Genomic DNA, 21,590 nt, shown 5'->3' on the forward strand with positions numbered 1-21,590 from the left:
ATAAAAATAGTAGGTTTTACTTTAGTTCATAACATAAGTTGACATTATCAGTAAGTGTATTTGTAATTAAAAGCAATTATTCTATATTAATTTAAAAAAAACATGATATTGACAAAAAAAAAAACCTTATGCATATAAAGTACTGTATATTCGGCAACGTCCAAAATACTAGACGTCTTTTCATTATGCAGCGTATCTTTTTATTTACACCGAACCTGGCAACATCCAACATATTTGTCATACCTATGTTTTTTTCGAAACTATTATAAATAGATTTTTTTCATGATTTTTCTACAATAAACAACCACATACCTAATAAGATAATAACACCGAAAAAATGATACTAACACAGTTTTTTAAGATTTTTTTCCCTTGTCGATTTAAGGGTTAAGCATGACTTTTCATTATACGTCTTAATATTGAAAAGTTGAAAAATTCCACGCCGCCGCCGTGGATTTTTTGGTGGCGCGCCGTTGCCCAATTATTTTCGACCGGCGCGCACGTCTAGCGCCGCCCGATAGGCATTTAGCCGGCGACGGTTCGCCGGTCAAAATTGGTTGGCGGTGGCGGCGAATCGGCGGCGTAGCCTTGAAAACTTGGTTTATGCGAAGAGAATTCAAACCTTTTAATTTCAAGGATTATTTATTGAATTATGGTAGGAAAAAAGATTTTCATGCCATGAACTGTAGATAAGCAGCACAATGAACATCTTTATATTGTGAGGTTACTGTTAATTGAATTTATCACTAACTCACTACACCTTATAAAACAAAGTCTCCCGCCGCGTCTGTCTGTAACTATATGAATGTATGTTCACGATGAATACTGGAGTCAGTTATGTAACGCTGCCATACATGACCCAAAAATTTTTTATTAAGCTATGAGCTTCATCACATCTGATATTTGAGTAATTCTAAGCATTTCTAGCCTGAAGTGGGGGGGAGGGTGGGGTACAAAGACGGCCGCCATCCGTCATCTTTAAAAAAAATCTACTCTGATCCTGGTGGGTACTAGGGCAAGTTTGGTATCATTTTCGTATAAACCAAAGACGTAGAATTCATTGCTGATATTTGTTTTTTCAATTTCATAGTAATTTTACAAGAAAAACGTAAAAAGGTGAAAAATTTGGTTGGAGATTTTTGCTACGCGGAGCCGAAACTACAAAAGATAGAAAGTTGAAATTTGCACACTAGATTACATTTATAAAGTGTACAAGAGATAAGAAGCGATTTTGAGAAATTCAACCCCTAAGGGGGTTAAAAAGGGGATGAAAGTTTGTATGGGGTTCAAGTTTTATTTTAAGCTAGGAATTTGAAACTTCGTAAAACGATATATTATTAAAATACAAGAAAACTAATTTCAGCGTTTTTGAAAATTCATCCCCTAAGGTGGTGAAAAAGGAGTTGTAAGTTTGTATGGATATCAAAAAAATTTTCGAACGCGGGACTTGAATCTTTGTATTTGGGGATATAATTAAAAGACAGGAAAAGTAATTTCAGCGTTTTGTAAAATTCATCCCCTAACAGGGTTAAAAAGGGGTTGAAAGTTTGAATCCATTACAAATCCGAGTAGACACACATTTCTTATTGGCTCCCAGGCTTGAAATGCTTAGAATTACTCAAGGAACATATGTGATGAAGCTCATAGCTTAATAAAAAATTTTTGGGTCAACTTTATAACTGCTTCCGCTAGAACTCAAAACCTACTCAACTGATTTTCATGCGGATTTTAGCTATCAATAGAAAGATTTTTGAGGAAGCTTTAGTTTAGGTGTACAATTTGTTAAGGTTTTGTGTTATCCGTGCGAAGTCAGTGCGGGTAGCTATAGTCAAATATAATAGTTATTATATGTACGTATCGCCAGGAGAGGTGAATGATTACACACACTGCTCGCACAGAGTACCTACTAATCGCAAAAATAGTATGAATGAATCAATGAGTGAATGCGACTTAAACGTACGATATTAAAAGCCTATAAAAAAAACCTTCAAGAAACTTTTTTACAGTTGATATCAACTTGATATTGGTACGAAATACGGAAGCCTAAAAAGAATATTAATTTCAAAATCTCACTGTCATTACATGATTTTGTTGTTGTGTGCGTGACTTCAACTATCGTGCTCATACCTTTACATTCAATTGTTGAGGATATGTTCTGGAATAGACGTATTAGGTTAGACTCCATATCACCTATTTCTTATTCTTAATATAAGGTGCTAACAAATTAGCTACCAATATTTTTACAGCTGATAATACTCGACTCCTGGAGTATATTTAAGTATGAAACATTTAGGTTTTATGATGTTTTTTGAGAAAATTGGAAAACAAATTTGCTACGTAAAAACACCCTGTTAATGAGATAATTAAATGAGACCTCTTTTTAACTGGCCACTTCACGTTGATAAATGAAATGACACGTTGATGATAATGACATTTAACACAAACAATTGTTGGCAAAACAGAAAGTGTTAAACATCTTGTCAGTTAAATCATAGACAAATATAGTAAGCATAGAGTGCTCACTCCATACATCAGTTTTGGTACCAAAAAGACTATTATTTTCGTAATTGACATTTAGCATCGAGTAGCGGAATTATCAGTACCGTTACTTGATACTAGATGTCTCAAATGTCGCGACTCACGAAAATTGTATTGAACAACTATTATTTACAACTAATATTAAATCAGAAGGAGTTGAAAATAAGTTCCAGTTAATCCTTGTTTAATATTCGCTGAAAGTTGTTGAGCATTAGACTTTTCGGTCGGTGCAACATCTATTGTCAAGTAGCAGTACTGATAATTCCGTTACTCGATACTAATGTTGACTACGAAAAGAATAGTATTTTTGGTACCAAAACTGATGTGTAGAGTGAGCATGAGCACTCTATGTATTTTTTCTTTATGTGGTTAAATGCACGTAATGATTATTTTTAATTAATTTTATTAATATAATTTTAATTTATTTTTTTGTTCGGTAAATAAAACAAAAATATGATATGAAAAGTTTTCTTGATTTCTATTTAAAGTTAACTGTTTTTATATAACGTACCATCTCTTAAAATATCGATACCCACAGCTTGGCAAAAAAGAGTAGAAATTAAAAAGTGGCAACATTGTAGTGTCGTCCCTTTCAAATCAATTTATATAAGGAAACGGGACGACACTACAGTGTTGCCACTTTTTAATTTCTACTCTTTTTTGCCAAGCTGTAATTTGTTAGCACCTTATACAGGGTGAAATTTAATTCACTGGCCAAATTGAAACAACCGAAAGAGCTCGAAAAAATATTAAACACGTGTTTTTTCTTTTAATACCGCTCAGTACATTTTTTTCGAAATAACTCATCATCAAGTTGTCCTAAAAACCTCGTACGTTATGGTGAACCGACAACTACCCACTACACCCGCTTTTATCTTATCAGTTAAGGTCATTGACACCCGCCCCTCCCGCTGTTTGCAATCGCGTCACCAATTATGAACCCTATTGCAGCGAGATTACCTACATAATTTGCTAATTTTTCCTTTCATATTAACGGGCTTTTAATCTAAAATGTTATTTTTAATCTAAAATGTTATTTTTAATCTAAATGTTATTTCTGACTAATGAATGATTATTAACAAAACGTCCGTGGCTTAAAAACAATGAGTAAAAACTAGGTCAGGAATCTTTGCATTCAGGCGTATTTAAAAAATTGAATCAACTTACGTACATTTGATTAACAATCGACGCAATTAACGAAAGTCCCACGAGATGGTACTCTTGGATTCAATCCTTGTCTGCGAAGGCGTGGAACGGATTCCATTTCGTATAATCTTTGTGCACCACGTAAACACTCACCACTTAATAAATAACACACCGTACCACTTCGTAATATTCCCGGTTCGAAAACATTTTTTTTAACCTTAGTACGCGCGCGATGGTTATTTTAAGGTTGGCGAGTGACGAGTGACTAATCATTTATGCTTACCGTTATGTTTACCGCTAGCGCGGAATGGTTTAGTTTAGACTACCCTCGAAATTGATAAACCTGCCTACCATCGCCAACGCTAACAGGGTGGACTCTATTGCAACGATTATAAGGTTTAGTGAAGGTCAGATAAGGGTTTTGCTGATGTTGTTGTTAAAACCTACTATTAGGTTTGTTTACATTTGTGGTAATAGGGTGACCACGACTCATGGAAAATATTTAAAAATTGAAAAATGAAAATTAAAAAAAGTGTACTCTTTTTTTTCGCTAAATAGGTTCCTTAAGTGTAACCTAGTGCCGGGAATGAATATGGCCAGTGAATTAAATTTCACCCTGTATAAAAGCAATAAATTCCCGATCAAACTAATCTGCATAGCATTTGCAACGACAACGTGTGTAAATATCATCGTTAATGTCAAATTTCTATGAAAATATGACGTTTATATTATAATAACACTCCCTCACTTTGTTCTGTTCAAATCGGTGCAAAGTTAGCTTAGACAGACTCTAGTATCTAACAAGGTCACGCCGATGCCACGGCGATAGCGCAGTGTCGGCAGCGGCGACGCGAAAATTTTGGCGGCGGCGGCGGCGCGAAAATTTTGATGGCGGCGGCGGCGCGCCGGCGCGGCGCTCATATTTCATATGGAAATGTTTTCTGGGGTTAATTCTTTTCATTAATTCATTCATTAACCTCGTGCTTTGAAACGGTCGCAATTTCGAACCACTTGCTACGCTCGTGGTTAAATTATGAAATATTTCGCTTGTACTGCGATCAATATTAGCATGAGGACTTAACAACAACTTTAACCTCTTGTCGCAAAGTTTTTGGTTACTCTTTGATCAAGTGCAATGAATACCGGTATTAAATACGATAACCATTACCGGTATACTGAATACCTGTTATTATTGAGGTATTAATGAATACCGGTATTTCATTATGTCAATTAGTGTAGTTTAGCGATAAAGACAAAAACGGAATGACAGCAATACCTCTAATTCGAATATAGGTATAACATTTTAACCGGTATTCGTTTGACAGTTTATATACAGGTATTTAATAAAACCGGTTATACGGTCCCTGCTTTAAACCCAATTACTAAGTAGACTGCACATACATTAAAGTCACATTAAAATTATATTTTGCGAAATAGAGATTACAACATTTAACTTTGCAAAAGTAGATAATTGAAATATTTTAAAAGCAATAAAAATAGATTAGGTTAGATTCGAGCTACAATGACATTAGTTTGGGTTCAAGGCAAGGTTGCAGGGCTTCAACAAGGGAAATAAGGGGGAGGGACTGTTGGCCTGGCTCAGTGAGCCAGAACTCACCCACTAATCCCTACTACTGCCGTAAGCAGGTAATGAATTCCCAATGTATTAAGTTTAGATTTAATAAATTATAAATATATTTTATTAATAACATAATAATATACAAATATGTATAATCATAAAGTAATAAATAAGCCTACAGCTATTAATAATGTCCGTAATCTGTATAATTCCAAAATACGGATCCCTCGGATGCGGATGCTGCTTACATAATCTCGTCTGTCAAGGTGTTTCGGCAGGAAAGGCCTTGGCAGACTTATAAATTCCTGAAATGAGGGTTCATACCTACCGACTAGAATTGGTTTCATGGTGGTATCAGATGGGTTAGTGTACGGTAACCGATGGTCATCTTGCTTATAATCTCGTCTGCCAAGGTGTTTCGGCAGGAAAAACCTTGGCAGACTTATATATTTCTAAAATGGGGGTTCATACCTACCGACTGGAATTGGTTTCATGGTGGTATCAGATGGGTTAGTGTAGGGTAACCGATGCCGACCTTGCTTACATAATCTCGTCTGCCATGGTGTTACGGCAGGAAAAGCCTTGGCAGACTTATATATTCCTGAAATGAGGGTTCATACCTACCGACTGGAATTGGTTTCATGGCGGTATCAGATGGGTTAGTGTACGGTAACCGATGGTCATCTTGCTTATAATCTCGTCTGCCAAGGTGTTTCGGCAGGAAAAACCTTGGCAGACTTATATATTCCTAAAATGGGGGTTCGTACCTACTGACTGGAATTGGTTTCATGGTGGTATCAGATGGGTTAGTGTAGGGTAACCGATGCCGACCTTGCTTACATAATCTCGTCTGCCAAGGTGTTTCGGCAGGAATAGCCTTGGCAGACTTATATATTCCTGACATGAGGGTTCATACCTACCGACTGGAATTGGTTTCATGGTGGTATCAGATGGGTTAAATTAGGGGTCCCGTTGGCCACCTTTGAGAGCGTCTGCCAAGCACTTCCGGCTAAAAAAATACTGGCAGACTTCGCTTTTATGTGTCTACATGTAAATTTCTAACTGCTGCCATAATTATTATTTCGGTATCAGATGGGTTAAATCAGCCCCCTTTTTTCGCACCGGAAGTGGCCTTCTTTTTCGTACTTTCGGCAAGTTCCGCCGTGGCAGACTATCGAATTCGGACTTAGCATCACTTTTATGGTTTCCCATTGTGTATTTCATCGTGGTATCAAGTCGGTTAGAAAATTTGCGGCCGGCTCTTCTACTATTGCAGATAACTTATCGAAGCACAAGAAAATGCCGTATAATAGTGTTTGTAAATTAGAATTTGTAGTAAAAAGCATACTTTAACATTATTGTGGGCGGCGAACAACGCGGAAGTCTCGCTTAGACGCAGGCGCCGTCTGAAAAATCGCCTATTGGAACTGCTTAGGAAAGGACTGCCCTTAGCTGGTGGCTGGTGGCTTTATGCTACGGGGTCAGATCAAAGGATAGTGGGCCGTACGCAGCATTTCACCCAAAGGATCCAATGTGACCGAGGCGCTGAATATCTACCTATCTATATTGACAGTGTCATGGAAAAATGGATTATGCACCCACAAATGCAACACGAAACAACGTCCCTGCAAAGGTAAGAGTGAGCCAATAACTTATCCCCACATACCTAATAAGTATATAAAATATGTAATTGATGCTAAAATAACTTCTTATGTGTTCCTGTTACGTCTTCAAATATAAACCGATGAATGGTGTAGATTAAATTTGGTACCCATATGCACACAGGCAAGCACTTGTTTCTCAATAGGAAAGTGAATTGATTGTGTAAAGGCAAAGGTATATAGGTAAAGGCTTTACAAATATAGATAAAGACTCGGGAACAAATGTTCTTCACACAAATAAATGCCCTTCCCGGGAAGCAAAACCATAACCTTCATAGGCAAGGTCACTAACGACTAGCAATATTGTAGTGTCATCCCATTTTCTTAAATTGATTTGAAAGAGACGAGACTACAGTGTTGCTACTTTTTGATTTCTACAATTTCTTGTCGAACTGTACAGTAAGCTCAAGAAGACTTGTGTTGTGGGTACTTAGGGTACTTAGATAACTATATATAGATGGTCAAACCAATTTGTCACTCAGTAAGAACCAGGAAAACTATACTCATACTTTTGGGTGCTAGTACTAGTATATGACAAAGCTAGTATGATTCTCTCTGTCTTTGTTTGAAATGAGACAGTCCTTTGACAAACTATACTTAAATACATAGACAACACCCATGACTCAGGTACAAAATATCTGTGCTCATTACACAAACAAATTTCCTTACCGGGGATTCAAACTCAGGATTAATATCAGATTAACCGGCAGGGTCACTAGTCACTACCCACTAGGCCAGACCGGCTGTTGTTATGCATATAAATTATCAACCATATTAATGAAACTTTTCATATTATGAAACATATTGTATATGACTTCTTTTGGCAGGCGCAGGTACAGTCAGCTGCAGAGAAATGGTACCACTCCTGCATACAAACTTCTATGTAGCGGTGGTACCTTTTCTCTGCAGCTGACTGTACCTACACACTATATAAAAATATATGTACTTACACAAAACATTTAGTTTTTTTTTGTCATATGACTGGTAGAGAATAGATAAATATTATAACCAAATGTTACAGAGTTTTTTGAAAAACTAAGCATTCATTTTGTTTCAGGTGACTTGGATATTCATTGCAGCCTTGACATATTTATGGTGCTCCAAAGCCAGGGTCAAGGGAAGAAACTATGACACATGTACAACCACAAAAATATATTGAGTGTTGTTTTACTATTTTAAAACACTACATAATATATGTGCAAACAAGAAAAGAATGCTTGGCTACTGATTTTATGCTGCCGGCAAAAAATACCTGCTGTATCTTTCATTAATAGATTTCCAATAAAATAAATTAACTTTTAACCCAATCATTGTTTCATTCATTTATTTATGGTGGTTACCACCTTAACCTTTGGTATGCTTAGGAGCAGATCTGCTCCCATGTACTTACCTATATTCAACTTTAAAAAATGCATTAATTTTGACGACCGGTCTGACCTAGTGGGTAGTGACCCTGCCTGCTAAGCCGATGGTCCTAGGTTCGAATCCCAGTAAGGGCATTTATTTGTGTGGTGAACACTAATATTTGTTCCTGAGTCATGGGTGTTTTCTATGTATATAAGTATGTATTTATCTATATAAGTATGTGTCGTTGCCTAGCACCCATAGTACAAGCTTTGCTTAGTTTGGGGCTAGGTTGATCTGTGTAAGATGTCCCCAATATTTATTTATTTATTTTATTTTATTTAATTATGATTGATATATAAATTACAAATTGTTGACAGGAGCATACAAAAGGTTAAATATGAATAGCCAGTAGCTTAGCGGGTGAGATTCCCTTCCCAAATTTCCATTCAAAGCAAAGATGGTAGGTAATTAAAAAATAATATTAAGTAATAATATGATTTATTGGTTTTGGTTTCACAGGCAGCTTTTATCTTATCTAATGCATAACATCTATGTATTCAATGTTCGCTTGACTTTTGTTAATTTCGAAAATGTTTGAAGTCTATGAAGTAAATGAGTTCACTGAGGTTACACTGATTCGGGCAAACCTGTTCACAATTTCACTTCACGGTTTGAATCATTACTAACACTTAAAGTATTGTCTCTTCTGGTCAAGTAAGCCAGCAGTGCACGTCCTTAGCACTGGTAACTGCCATGAAGGCGTCATTGCAGCGGCAGCTTTGACTGTTCGTGCCAACTTGGCGAGGACTTCTCAGCGTGGAAGAAGAGCCCGCGGAGCCCGCTCTTGCCCGCTCTGGCTGCGCCGCCGCCTTGATTGGGGCTGCGGTGACGACGGCTGTCTGAAATTGTTAAACTTAGGTCAAAATTATATGCAATTAACAACGCACTCTTCAACTATTACACTATATAGAGTTATTTTATCACGAAATTGTAATTAACTAAGTTAAACAAATGCCAAAATATTTCATTTGCTTACCGATAAAACAATTATTTTCTCCAAAATTAGATTCGCTGTTCACTTGACACTCTTGACAGCTGACGTTTCTTGACAGTTTTGAACGAGAACCACAGACTAAAATTAATTTTTATCGACTTGGCCCGTCGAATATGCGATAACTAAAAAGATTGCCTCTTGGCTAGGTTATTATAAACATTATCGACCAGTCGCTCGCGAACGTAGAGATCGAATCGATACGGAGCGAATGTAATTTGGCTACGGGCCCTGAGTACTACATGTTACGACAGAGCAACAGAGGTCCTAAGAGCCTCAAGTTGTATACATAGAGTACCTCCAAGTTCGCCATCCTGTGTCAGATGGCGAATTTACAGCTGTAGTCCGTCTAGAGGTCTAGTTACGTTGCTCGCTATAATCACTATTAGTGGATCTTATGCCTTTGCAATAACGTTTAAGCTAAAAACTGTGTGGACAATGGTGTGTTGGTATGTGTAGAGACCTCACATACTGGTTGTTTCGCTTGCGCTTAGCAATATTAAACCTTACTGGAATTACATACGGTCCAAATAAGTGTGGGAAGTATGGAGATTTGCAATGGCCGATTAGTCCAGCGTAACTAGACCTCTTTACCCATAGATACTGCGTTCGGAGGGAGGCCTCGCGTAAACTGGTTTTGTGGCTACGAGTTTGACCTGTGTAATGGTGGTTTTGCTTGAGCTTGACAATAGTAAACCTTACTGCATTAATAAAAGGTTCAAAAGTGCACGGAAAGTGTTGATATTTGCGACGGGGATGTCCAGCGTATCTTGACCCGTCCACCCATAGCCTTACCCTTGGAAGTGAGACTGGAATAAACTGGTCATGTGGCTTGGATTTGACCTGTGATCGTTGGAGAATAGTTAGCAACCGTCTGGGCAAAGGAATGCAGTCGTACGGGCTGCGAGTGAGCATACAGGCGCGGTGGTACCGTTGCAACTCGATCGCAATCGGAACTCTTGTCGATTAACGATTTGTTTTTAATTTTTAATTTTATTTTAGCTATAGCATCAGTACATGGCTTGCCGAGGGTTTCTAGGGATACTATTTTAAGACACTATAGTGCAGCTTAAAGCAATTACAATTAGCCGTAAAATACTTGGCGTGGAGGAGGTTCCTGGTGTTCATGAGCCAAATTGGTAAACCTATTTGGTCGGTGCCGTTTAATTGCAAATACTTGGTTTTTAGAAGAAAATAAGAAAATGGCTATTTGTATACTTGTAAGATTTGAGGAGTTTCCTCGATCATTCATAGATGCTACATCAGAACTAGATTTTGTCAAAAATGGGACCAGTTTCTATGTATACAGGGTAAAATTGTTATCTCTGACCATACTCTGAGTGTTGGATATGTAGGTCATATACTGACTGAACAACTTTTACTCTGAGCCAATCCCGAAATCGCGAAAAAATCTGTTCTATAGAAAACATTGCCTCTGATCGACCGAAATGTATTATGTGACGGCAGATTTAAAAGTTGTTAATTATGACCTACATATCCACCTCTCAGTAGAGTATGGTCAGAACAATATTTCACCCTATATACTACTTTACTAATCAAAAAAAGACTTTCATCCGAAGAATTGACAACCTTCTCGAAATCTTAATGTTGTTTGACCGGCTATAGTTAAAATATTTACAGAATTATAAAAACGTCATTTATTTTATTTACAAACCAGATATTTACAACATTAAATGATTATTAATGCATTTTTATTTTTTTTATTAGTCTGTGCGGAAAGAGAAATGTCATAGAATGTATCAGTTCCCTTATGGAATACCACGACTGTTATTTTTTCGCACAAACTCTAAGCAGGACTCGTTTCTCACTTTGAACTCGACTGTAAAAAGACTCATAGTAACGCCTGGAGACTCATGCCTGCCGCGTCGGACTCTAAGCGAATACCCTGAGACTGAAAGGCATAAAAAGCTGAGCTTATGGTTTTTAAAACGTTTAAACTTAGATATTTTAATTACGAAAATGGTAAACCTTAAGATTTAGGCAAGTATTTAGTCTAAGCCTTGGGGTTAAGCTAGAGTTAGACCAACCTAACTCTGCATGGCGTTTGCAATGAGTGTGGTAATGTCAATATTAATGTCAAGCCGAGTCGGGCATGCTGTCGGATACCGGGCCGGCAGTATCCAATAAGGATTACCTCCACCTCTGACAAAAAAAAAATGTATGTGAAAATATGACGTTCATAATGACACTGTTCATAGTGCAAAGTAAGCTTATAGACTGGTCATATTTTTCATAAAATCGATTTCGACTGGCAAAGCATATTACTTTTTGGCAACCGGATTTTTTAACCTAATTAGACCCCGCTGAATCCGAATTTGCCGGTTGCTCAATCGAAATCTTGACCGGAAGTCAGATATTTGACATTAAAGGTCCCTTTTTCAGTTTTTCGTAAATAACTCTTAAGCGGTGGCGCATAGCAAAAAATATTCTATTACATATGTATCCTGCATAAAATTGCCTACAAGAAAGATTCAGTACAATTTTTCGCTAGGATCAATATTCAAAGAGATTTTAACGCGGCAATTTTAATTATAATCAATCCTAAGGTCCCATTTTTTAGATTTTCGTAAATAACTCATAAACGGTGGCCAATATCAAAAAATGTTGTTAGACGTTAGTAATCTACACAAAATTTTGAGCAAAAAAGATGCAGTACACTTTTCGCAGGGATCAATATTTAAAAAGATAATAAAGAGGGAAATTTAATTATAATAAATTCTAAGGTTCCTTGTTTTTATTTTTTCGTTAATAATTTGAAAAGTATGACTCATAGCAAAAAAAAATCTTATACATAAATAATAAACGTAAAATTTCCTACAAGAAACATGAGAACACTTTTCGCTAGAATCAATATTTAAGAAGACAAAGCAGCGGGTAAGTTAATTATAATCAATTTTAAAGTCCCTTTTTAGTTTTTTGTAAATAACTCGTAAACGGCGTCCCATAGCAAAATAGGTTTTTAAGAAAAAAATATCTTCATACAATTTCCTCCAAAAAACATCCAGAACACCTTTCTCTAGGATCAATATTTCAAGCGATATTAAAGGAAGAATGTTAATTACAATCAGTTCACAGGTCACTTTTTTTTAGTTTTTCGTAAATAACTCGTAAACGGTGGCCCGGTGCAAAACAATATTCTACATAAATATTAAACATAAAGTTGTCCACAAAAAAGGTTCTGTACACTTTTTCGCTACGATCAATATTTAAAGAGGTATTCAAGGGGGTAAGTTAATTATAATCAATTTCCAGGTCCCTATTTTTAGGTTTTCGTAAATGACTCGTAAAATAAGGCTCATAGCAAAATAAGTTCTTAATGTTCTTGTAAATAAATAATAGATATAAAATTTTGTACGAAAAACATATGGAACACTTTTCTCTTTTTAGGGTTCCGTACCTCAAAATGAAAAAAAAAACCGGCCAAGCGCGAGTCGGACTCGCGTTGCAAGGTTTCCGTACATTACCTAATTTTTAACAATGTATTTTATATATGTGAAACGCGAGTGAATTGCCTTTAAAAAACCTGTAGGGATCGGTTCAAAAACTAAGTCATGCCGACTCGTGCTTGACTGCATAATTCTAATAGGTTTTCCTGTCATATATAGGTTCTATTCTGTACTAGACGGGCCCGCAGCTCCGCTCGCGTAAATGAAATAAAGAGTTTGTTTTATGTACATTGAAATACCGACATTATTATGTATTCAATCCTGCCAGGGTTTATAACTGTGATATCCATTTCTTATTAAATTGTAGCCGTTATTTGGATAACTTAGTTCGCAAATTTCTCAAAAAATGATGTGATTTGATAAAAGGCAAGATTGTATTTTTTCATCTACGTAGGTATTTATTTAAAACTTGTTTCAACATAAAATTATTATTTATTTTATGTTGTGTTAAAGTAGTTGCAAGCCTAGTTGTGTTGTGTTAAAGCCTAGTGGCAAAAAAGTTCATTAGATTAATTACCGCCTTAAGAATAATATGGACGACCACCGCCCATAAATCGCCTTTTGATACAAACCTTACGGCTCGGCCACGACATCGAGCGACTTGCGACGGCGGGAGCGATAACCATAGGTTGGAGCGAAAGGTCCGATCGCTGTGTCACGCTCCAACCTATGGTTATCGCTCCCGCCGTCGCAAGTCGCTCGATGTCGTGGCCGAGCCGTTAGTCTAATAAAACATGGTCTTCTCTTCCCAGACAGAGTGACACAAGCCTACGTCACAATAACATTGCCACTTTATATAGCGCTATCGCATATTATCAATATCATCAAAAAGAATAGATAGTATAGAGGGGTCCTGTCATTGTCAATTTTGTAGTCACGGTACATTTACTGCCATCTATCGACACACGATTAAAACTTAAAATAAAATTGAAAATGTATAAAATAATCAAAATATGTTTACGGATAAATGATTCTTAATTTTTATTGTTCCATACTGACCCATGTTCTTTCACTGATATGTGTTAAAATTGTTAAATATCAAACGGTGTCGCCAACACCATCTAGCCGAGAATAGGCCAAAGGTATAAATTATAATGGCGCCATCTATTCGAGAATGACTTTTTCTTGATATCCGAGGCACGTTTTTTTCTTAGACTTTATTTATCTTATACGGAGTTATATATATCTCTGATATCATATAGCGCTGTCGCATGATGACGTAGACTTGTGTCAGTCACGTGACCACGAAAAGAAGGGAAGAGAGTACCGGGCGGAGTATATTATTATACCATGATACAAACGTACTCCCCATTTCCCTTTATGGATATTATAACATTACTTACTACGGCTAGGTAGTACGGTGACGCAACGTTAGTCCTGGCCGACACCATATCACGCCATGTTTCTCGGTCTTGCGATAGCTCTCGCCAGTCGGCATGGCGGAGGTTGAGCGGGTCTCGAGCAACTACGTCGTTTCAGCGGTACCTTAGGCGTCCGTCGATCGGCTATCTCCCATTTTGTTGTCCCAAGTACCTACGCTCTCGGCACGATCCTCTCCCATTCTCTCAGTATCCGAGCCGCTGTGGTCTCTCAATATTTCGCCACTATATCGGAACACATTCTTATTTCTATGGCAATAAAGTTATATTACGATATTTGGCTGACTGCTGACTGTACATTTGCTTATTTTCATCTGGTCGCTCAAAAATATCTGAACATGCACTTTATCTAGGTACCTACGTTATAACTTGCTATCAAAAAACTTTGTTGTTTTAAAAAGAAATTTAAAACCACAAAATACAAATTATTTATAATATGACAATATTAATTTGATTGATGTCATATATGGCATAAGTCACTCGTATGGGCGTACACTAAGGTTGAGGTTGGCAGCACTTTTTATTTTACTTCGTGTAAAAAAACTCAGAAATACCTGTATACCAACATGACAAACATAATTTAGGTTACTTTAACTTACGGATTTTTTGGTCTAATCTGTAGCCCCGCCAAACGAAAGCAACCGAGAGTTGCCGAGAGATGGCCGAATAAAGTTATTTTGAAAATTTCATTTGCTTATTGGAAATGAAATACGCATCGAAAGCGATAAATTTTATGTTCTAGTTATATTCTCATATTTAGATAATAGATTGGAACAGTTTTTTCTTATCATACGTGCGTCGTATTCGAGAAACGTGTCAAAAACTTTTTTAGAAATTTGTAAGGCGCCATCTCGCTTCTTCTCTCGTTTTTTATCCCGTTCTGGTTTTTCAATTTTATATATATGATGATATTTTTTCAAAATTTTAGATCCAGTAGTTTCGGAGATAAAGCCCCCCCCCCCCCCACATAAAACATTAAAATACAAAAAATTACCATCCCCCCCTTTATCTCCTTAACTACTGGGTCTAAATTTTGAAAATAATAGTACATTACTACAGAGGCCGGGACAAAAGGGGTTGCCGGCCGAAGACATATAGACGGCCGAGCGAAGCGAGGCCGGATAGGTCTGAGCGCGGGCAACCCCATTTCCCGCCGAGGTATGTATAGTGCTTTTCTCAAACATGCAATGAAATAAATAAAATAAAAAATCCACAAAACCCAAGTTTTATTTATAGAAAAAACTAAAAGTAAACTACACCCAAAATGTAACCAACACGTACCTATATCATTATCATGCGTATGTTTTACACGAGTCGTGTATTTTTACTACCCGTATATTTTCATATATCTTTGATTTTTTCGCCTTGTATCCGTCTGACTGTCGTTTTCGTCACATAAGTTTACATGGTCTTTCATGTTGATATCATGTTTCACATACATCTTTGCTTTATGCATGGAGTAAATAAGTATAATTTCCACAGTGTTGACGAATTTGTAGTTACATTCATTGAAAATATGTTACAAAACAGTTTCTAATAAACTGTAAGCCATTTTTCTTCGTTTCTCAAATACTAAAATTGCCATAAGCAACCATATAAGTACATACCTCGTCTTTGACTTGGCGGTAGAGGCAGCAAGTTATTTAAAATCAATTCTGCTTACGCTGCCAATTCCATCACCTACGATTACAATTAATATTAATTTCATTATTTCGTCGGAACTCATATTAAAGTACAAAAATCAACAACGCACCATAAATCCAATAAAACAGAATTAAAATTTTTCATCTTTACCTCCATAACAATTTAAAAAAAAATAACTACGCGTGTTTGAGTAGACACCTTTTTACCGCTAACGTTTAGATGAAATATTTTTAATGTTTTTATTTGTGTAGTTAAATTTATAATTTAAAATTATAGAATTTGGTTAATAATGTATTATTTATTAAGTTCATGTTGATTTCATACAAATAAAACTGCAAATTATAGCAAACATTTTTTTTGTTTTTTTTTTTATTGGCGTAGTGGCAGTGTCATTACGAACCATAAAGCAAATACTGCCTCTAGTTTTTTTTAATGGATGAATGCCACGATGCTGTGTCACAAATATCTATGAAATGAAAATTAAAAAAGAGGACTTTGCCGGCCTAGGCCTGCAAGACTTGTATGAAATTCCATTAACGACCTTTTGTCCTAGCCGCACCTGAAACGTCATACTTCGCAGCCTATTATAAGGAACATAACATCAATATTTCATTGCATGTTTGAGAAAAATAATATAAAATAGTCCTTTACCTATATCTATAGACGAAAACCTAAAAATAGGGACCTGGAAATTGAGTATAATTAACTTATCCCCTTAATACCTCTTTAAATATTGATCGTAGCGAAAAAGTGTACATAACCTTTTTTGTGGACAATTTTATGTTTAATATTTGTGTAGAATATTGTTTTGCAACGGGCCACCGTTTACGAGTTATTTACGAAAAACTAAAAAAAAGTGACCTGTGAACTGATTGTCATTAACTTTCTTCCTTTAATATCGCTTGAAATATTGATCCTAGAGAAAAGTGTTCTAGATGTTTTTTGGAGGAAATTTTATGTAGATAATTTATTTTTAAAAACTTATTTTTCTATTGGACACCGTTTACGAGTTATTTACAAAAAACTAAAAAGGGACTTTAAAATTGATTATAATTAACTTACCCGCTGCTTTGTCTTTTTAAATATTGATCCTAGTGAAAAGTGTTCTACATGTTTCTTGTAGGAAATTTTACGTTTATTATTTATGTATAAGATTTTTTTTTGCTATGAGTCATACTTTTCAAATTATTAACGAAAAAATAAAAACAAGGAACCTTAGAATTTATTATAATTAAATTTCCCTCTTTATTATCTTTTTAAATATTGATCCCTGCGAAAAGTGTACTGAATCTTTTTCGTTCAAAATTTTGTGTAGATTATTAACGTCTAACAACATTTTTTGATATTGGCCACCGTTAATGAGTTATTTACGAAAACCTAAAAAACGGGACCTTAGAAATGATTATAATTAAATTTCCCGCGTTAAAATCTCTTTGAATATTGATCCTACCGAAAAATTGTACTGAATCTTTCTTGTAGGCAATTTTATGCAGATTACTTATGTAATATAACATTTTTTGCTATGCGCCACCGTTTAAGAGTTATTTACGAAAAACGAAAAAAAGGGACCTTTAATGTCAAATATCTGACTTCCGGTCAAGATTTCGATCGAGCAACCGGCAAATTCGGATTCAGCTGGGTCTAATTAGGTTAAAAAACCCGGTTGCCAAAAAGTAATATGATTTGCCAGTCGCATCAAGAAGGAGAGCGATTTTGAATTTTTATGTCTAGTCTATTAGACGGACTCTAACCGTTTATAGAAAATGCCAAACGAAACTGAAAAATAATGTATGGAAATTATGGAATGGATGATCATGTCACTTGTCGTTGCCTCTGTCATCCCGGTACATTTCATTTACTTACGTCAATAAGTAGGCAGGTACTTAGTGAGGCAATAATGTAAAGTTAATTGTGACACAAAGATTTTTATTTTTACTGATATAGTATTTTATACAATCGTGATATAATAGAGAGCTTTTCAGTCGAGTACCGTGTTTAGGCAACGAAGCTTGCTGAGTTGCCTAAGTTAGGTACGAGATTGAAAAGCTTGATTATATCACTATTGTATACAATACTTTATCTACGAGCCAAAAAAAATAATACTTTAAACTAGTAGAATCATACAAACAAATCAAACCAAAAGTATTCACAGCTAAGATACGCAAGCAGCCGCGATACCTTAATACTGGTACGCGCCCCCGGCGCTGCGCCCGGCGCGTTGGTCAACGACACCTTCTCGTAACTCATGAGGCCCTGGTACTTGCTCCGCGCTACATTCAATTTTTAGACAGTTGTTTTCTCGATTTTGGCCACCGTAGCCTATGGAGACTAACAAGCAACACTAAGTGGTTTTCGTAGTCTATGGATGTTGCTATTTTAAGGGTGTCACATGCTCGTTTCTGACTTATGAACCAATTGTTTCTACTATACAACCTAAAATAAATAATTAATTTGAGCTATGCTTTTGTTTCGTCCTGTTGATCGCGGAGTGCTGTGATTGGTCAATTTCATTATAGTTGACTAAACTGTATCGTAATGAATATTATAGTTGAGTTGGGAGCCCACACATTAAAAATACCCAATTGAAGTTTGGTATATGAAATCTTAATTCAAGAATTATAGTCGACGAGTAGATAAAATAAGTTATATAGGTAAGGTAGTAGGTAGGTGGGTTGAGAGCTTTTTTAATGCTGAATTACTTACAATTATATACATAATTTAACGTAATTAGCTGTCTGCGTTTTGCATAATATTCAGAAAAAAATATAACAAACCATGCAAAAAGTACGCAGCCTGTTCAAGGTGATTTTGGCCCCTATTTATTTATTTTCCTTTTTTACATGGTTTATTTATTTTCCTTTTTTACATTTTGTGTAATATTCAGAAAAAAATATAACAAACCATGCAAAAAGTACGCAGCCTGTTCAAGGTGATTTTGGCCCCTATTTATTTATTTTTCCTTTTTTACATGGTTGTATCATACATAAAACAAAAGCCGGGGCCGGGTCTTTTATCTATCTTTAGATACATGTATATAATTCATGTGTATTGGATAGCCAAAATTGCAACTGCACATGTTTTACCAAAACTACCCGTTGGATGGCAGAGAAGAATAACCTGATGGCTGAAAAGTACCCTAAGTTCGAAGGGAATTAGCTAAAGTACAGACTTGTCGTAGAACTAAACGCTGCTCTAAGATCGAGTAGACTTAGAAAGGACCCCGCAGCAAACATAGGGAAAAAGTGGTTTCAGTTAAATCTCACTAAATTTTAAATACGTAATTACGTAAATAATGGTTAAAAAACACATTTAGTATAAAACAATTATATTGATTATTTCTGAAAGTATACTTCTGAGAGAATTGTGCCCATACAAAAAAATAATTAGGAGAGCCAAATTAACATCATACTAATATTTCGTGAGATTTAACTGAAACCACTTTTTCCCTGTTTGCTGCGGGGTCCTTTAGAATATACTTATTTCTTCATATAAAGCTAAATGACACAAATGAATCACAGTCCACCGCCATAATGTTTAGATATATGTATTATGGCTCGCAGTCAGGTAGGATTGACCGCTTCCCACAGCGCCGTGGGGTTTTTGTGACCGTAGTGACGCGCACCAGTCGATATACTTTATCGATAACTTGCGTTGTCAATGCCTGCGTGCCTTAGCTTTGCATCAGTGGCCTATTTTATAAAGCTGCAAGTTACAATTTACAAGCGGTAGTCTCTTTCTAACCCTACGTGTTAGAAGAAGACTTCCGCTTGTAAATTGTAGCTTTATAAAATAGACCACAGATGGCGTTACTACTACAACTGAAAGAAATGTTTGCATAACAGTAACAAAATATTTTGATTACACAAAAGATGACCTTTCGAACTGTGTGTTGCTTTAATTAAAAAAATATATGAATATATATTACCGCATTTTTATTACTTAAAGTCACTTTTCTAAATCAATGAATAATTGAATATGCCTTAGCATATTTAAAGCAATATAAAATTTTTTGGACGCTTACTTTCAAAAAATGTCTACAAACATTTTACGTGACAGCTTCTATATTTTTTTATTTATTTAATTAATTACTATTATTTTTTATTTAAATATATAAAAATGAACTATCATAGGGACCATCATAGGGACCATCTTAGGGACCCGAGAGATATTACATATAGTGCATGTTCGCGTGTGCTAAATCATCTAAAGTTCGTCTCATGACCGTGGCTCCTAGTTTGCTGAAACTGTAGACGTGCATTAAGGAGTTAACACGTGAGTAATAAAGATTAATGAGATGACACGCGAGTTATAGGCCGTGGTCCGACGCACGCGACCGGCGGGGCTACGAGCGGTAAATCAAGGCTATTCATACATTGCGCTCGGCTAAACGTATGAAAGGCCTTGATTTGCCGCTCACTGCCTCACCGGCAGCGTGCGTCCATATGCCACAGCCTTAGCGGACTTTATAGTCCATTCAAAAAGAAGGAGTATTAAGGTTTCTAGACTTATCATAATTCCTCAGGGTGAATTAATAGATTAACCATTAATATGCGGATTAGTAATAAAAATACGAAAAAAAGGGTTTTAAATTATGAAACTCCTGTGAGACTTGAACATATTAAAACTTACTTACGTATTATTAAGTCACCTGTTAGATTTAATAATACGTGAGTAACCGGTTCAAAATAAATTTAATATATATATTTTGTTGTTTCAATTTATATATTTAACCTATGCATTGATAAGTAAATAATGTATTATTATGAAACAAATTCAAATTTAGGATTTATGGACAGTATCGCCTAGCATTAAGTGTAATGAAAACTATAATAGCTATGTCTACGCTGGACGGACTATGATTAATTAAGACCTCGTTTAGCAATTATGAATGAAGAAGGCCTAATGAAGCCAATTATATTCGCAAATATCTTCTCACGTAGGTAACTATTGTACGTAACGTACTTCGTTACCCCTAGTGTAAATTTCATTCATAGCGTGACGTGACGTACGCGTTTTCGTTAAGTGTCATTTTGTATGAAATTTTGAGTTTCCAAAACGTCCCGGTTGGCGCGCTGTTCAAATTCCCATACAATAATAGACGACCGCTAAAGCAAACGCACGACACGCTATCAAATTAAATTTACACTATTGGTTCAGGGGAAATGGTGGGCTATGGTTTCATCCAGATGATATCAGGTGTTTTGTATTGTATATCGTTGATTGGTTCTAGTCACACTTGATGGAAAGTAAAGACAGAGGCTAAGATGGAGCTCACCACCGGTTCAGTAACGAAACCCTTCATTCGATCAAAATCACGTTTCGCAAAAGTATTACAAACGGAACTTTTACTTTGCCGTTGGTTTAACTTCGCATAAGTAAAATATTATTGATAATATTTTATCCAAGAAATAATTATTAAGATTATCATTAATAAGAGCCGCGTAAGAATACTTAATTCAAAAGTAATAAATAAGATGTAAAACAACCTATCTTCGCCACCCGTGTCCAACATCGCTTTATCTTTTTCTTTATTTACTTTTCCACGATAAAACAACAGAAAGTTATAATAATGCACAAATAAATAAAAACCAAAAAAATATCGATACTTGTCCCCGCCCTATTTCTGCGTAAATCTAGTAGTCGAGGTTTCTAACGGGACCTGCCGTCTCTTTCGCACACAGGCGTTAGATAGGCCGTCTCTGTCCCGCGTAGGCGTCGAAATGTACAAAAAAGGTGAGAATGTATTAAGGCCCTAAGGGGATCTAATTTGGTCAGATG

At 36.0% G+C, this 21,590-nt stretch overlaps 1 protein-coding gene and 1 long non-coding RNA gene across 2 annotated transcripts in view; one reads left to right on the forward strand and one right to left on the reverse strand.

Annotated features, from left to right (window-relative positions):
• Window positions 1-21,590, forward strand: part of LOC134678414 (pre-mRNA-splicing factor 38B-like) — a 284,815-nt gene that overhangs the window by 135,659 nt on the left and 127,566 nt on the right. The gene's annotated exons all lie outside the window — the stretch shown is intronic.
• Window positions 8,753-9,539, reverse strand: LOC134678474 (uncharacterized). Its single transcript, XR_010100189.1, has 2 exons — window positions 9,308-9,539; window positions 8,753-9,170 (listed from the first exon to the last, which is right to left on the reverse strand). It is a non-coding gene; the product is annotated as an uncharacterized LOC134678474 (long non-coding RNA).

The sequence above is a fragment of the Cydia fagiglandana genome, chromosome Z (genome assembly GCF_963556715.1).
Source record: "Cydia fagiglandana chromosome Z, ilCydFagi1.1, whole genome shotgun sequence".
Lineage (NCBI taxonomy): Eukaryota > Metazoa > Arthropoda > Insecta > Lepidoptera > Tortricidae > Cydia > Cydia fagiglandana.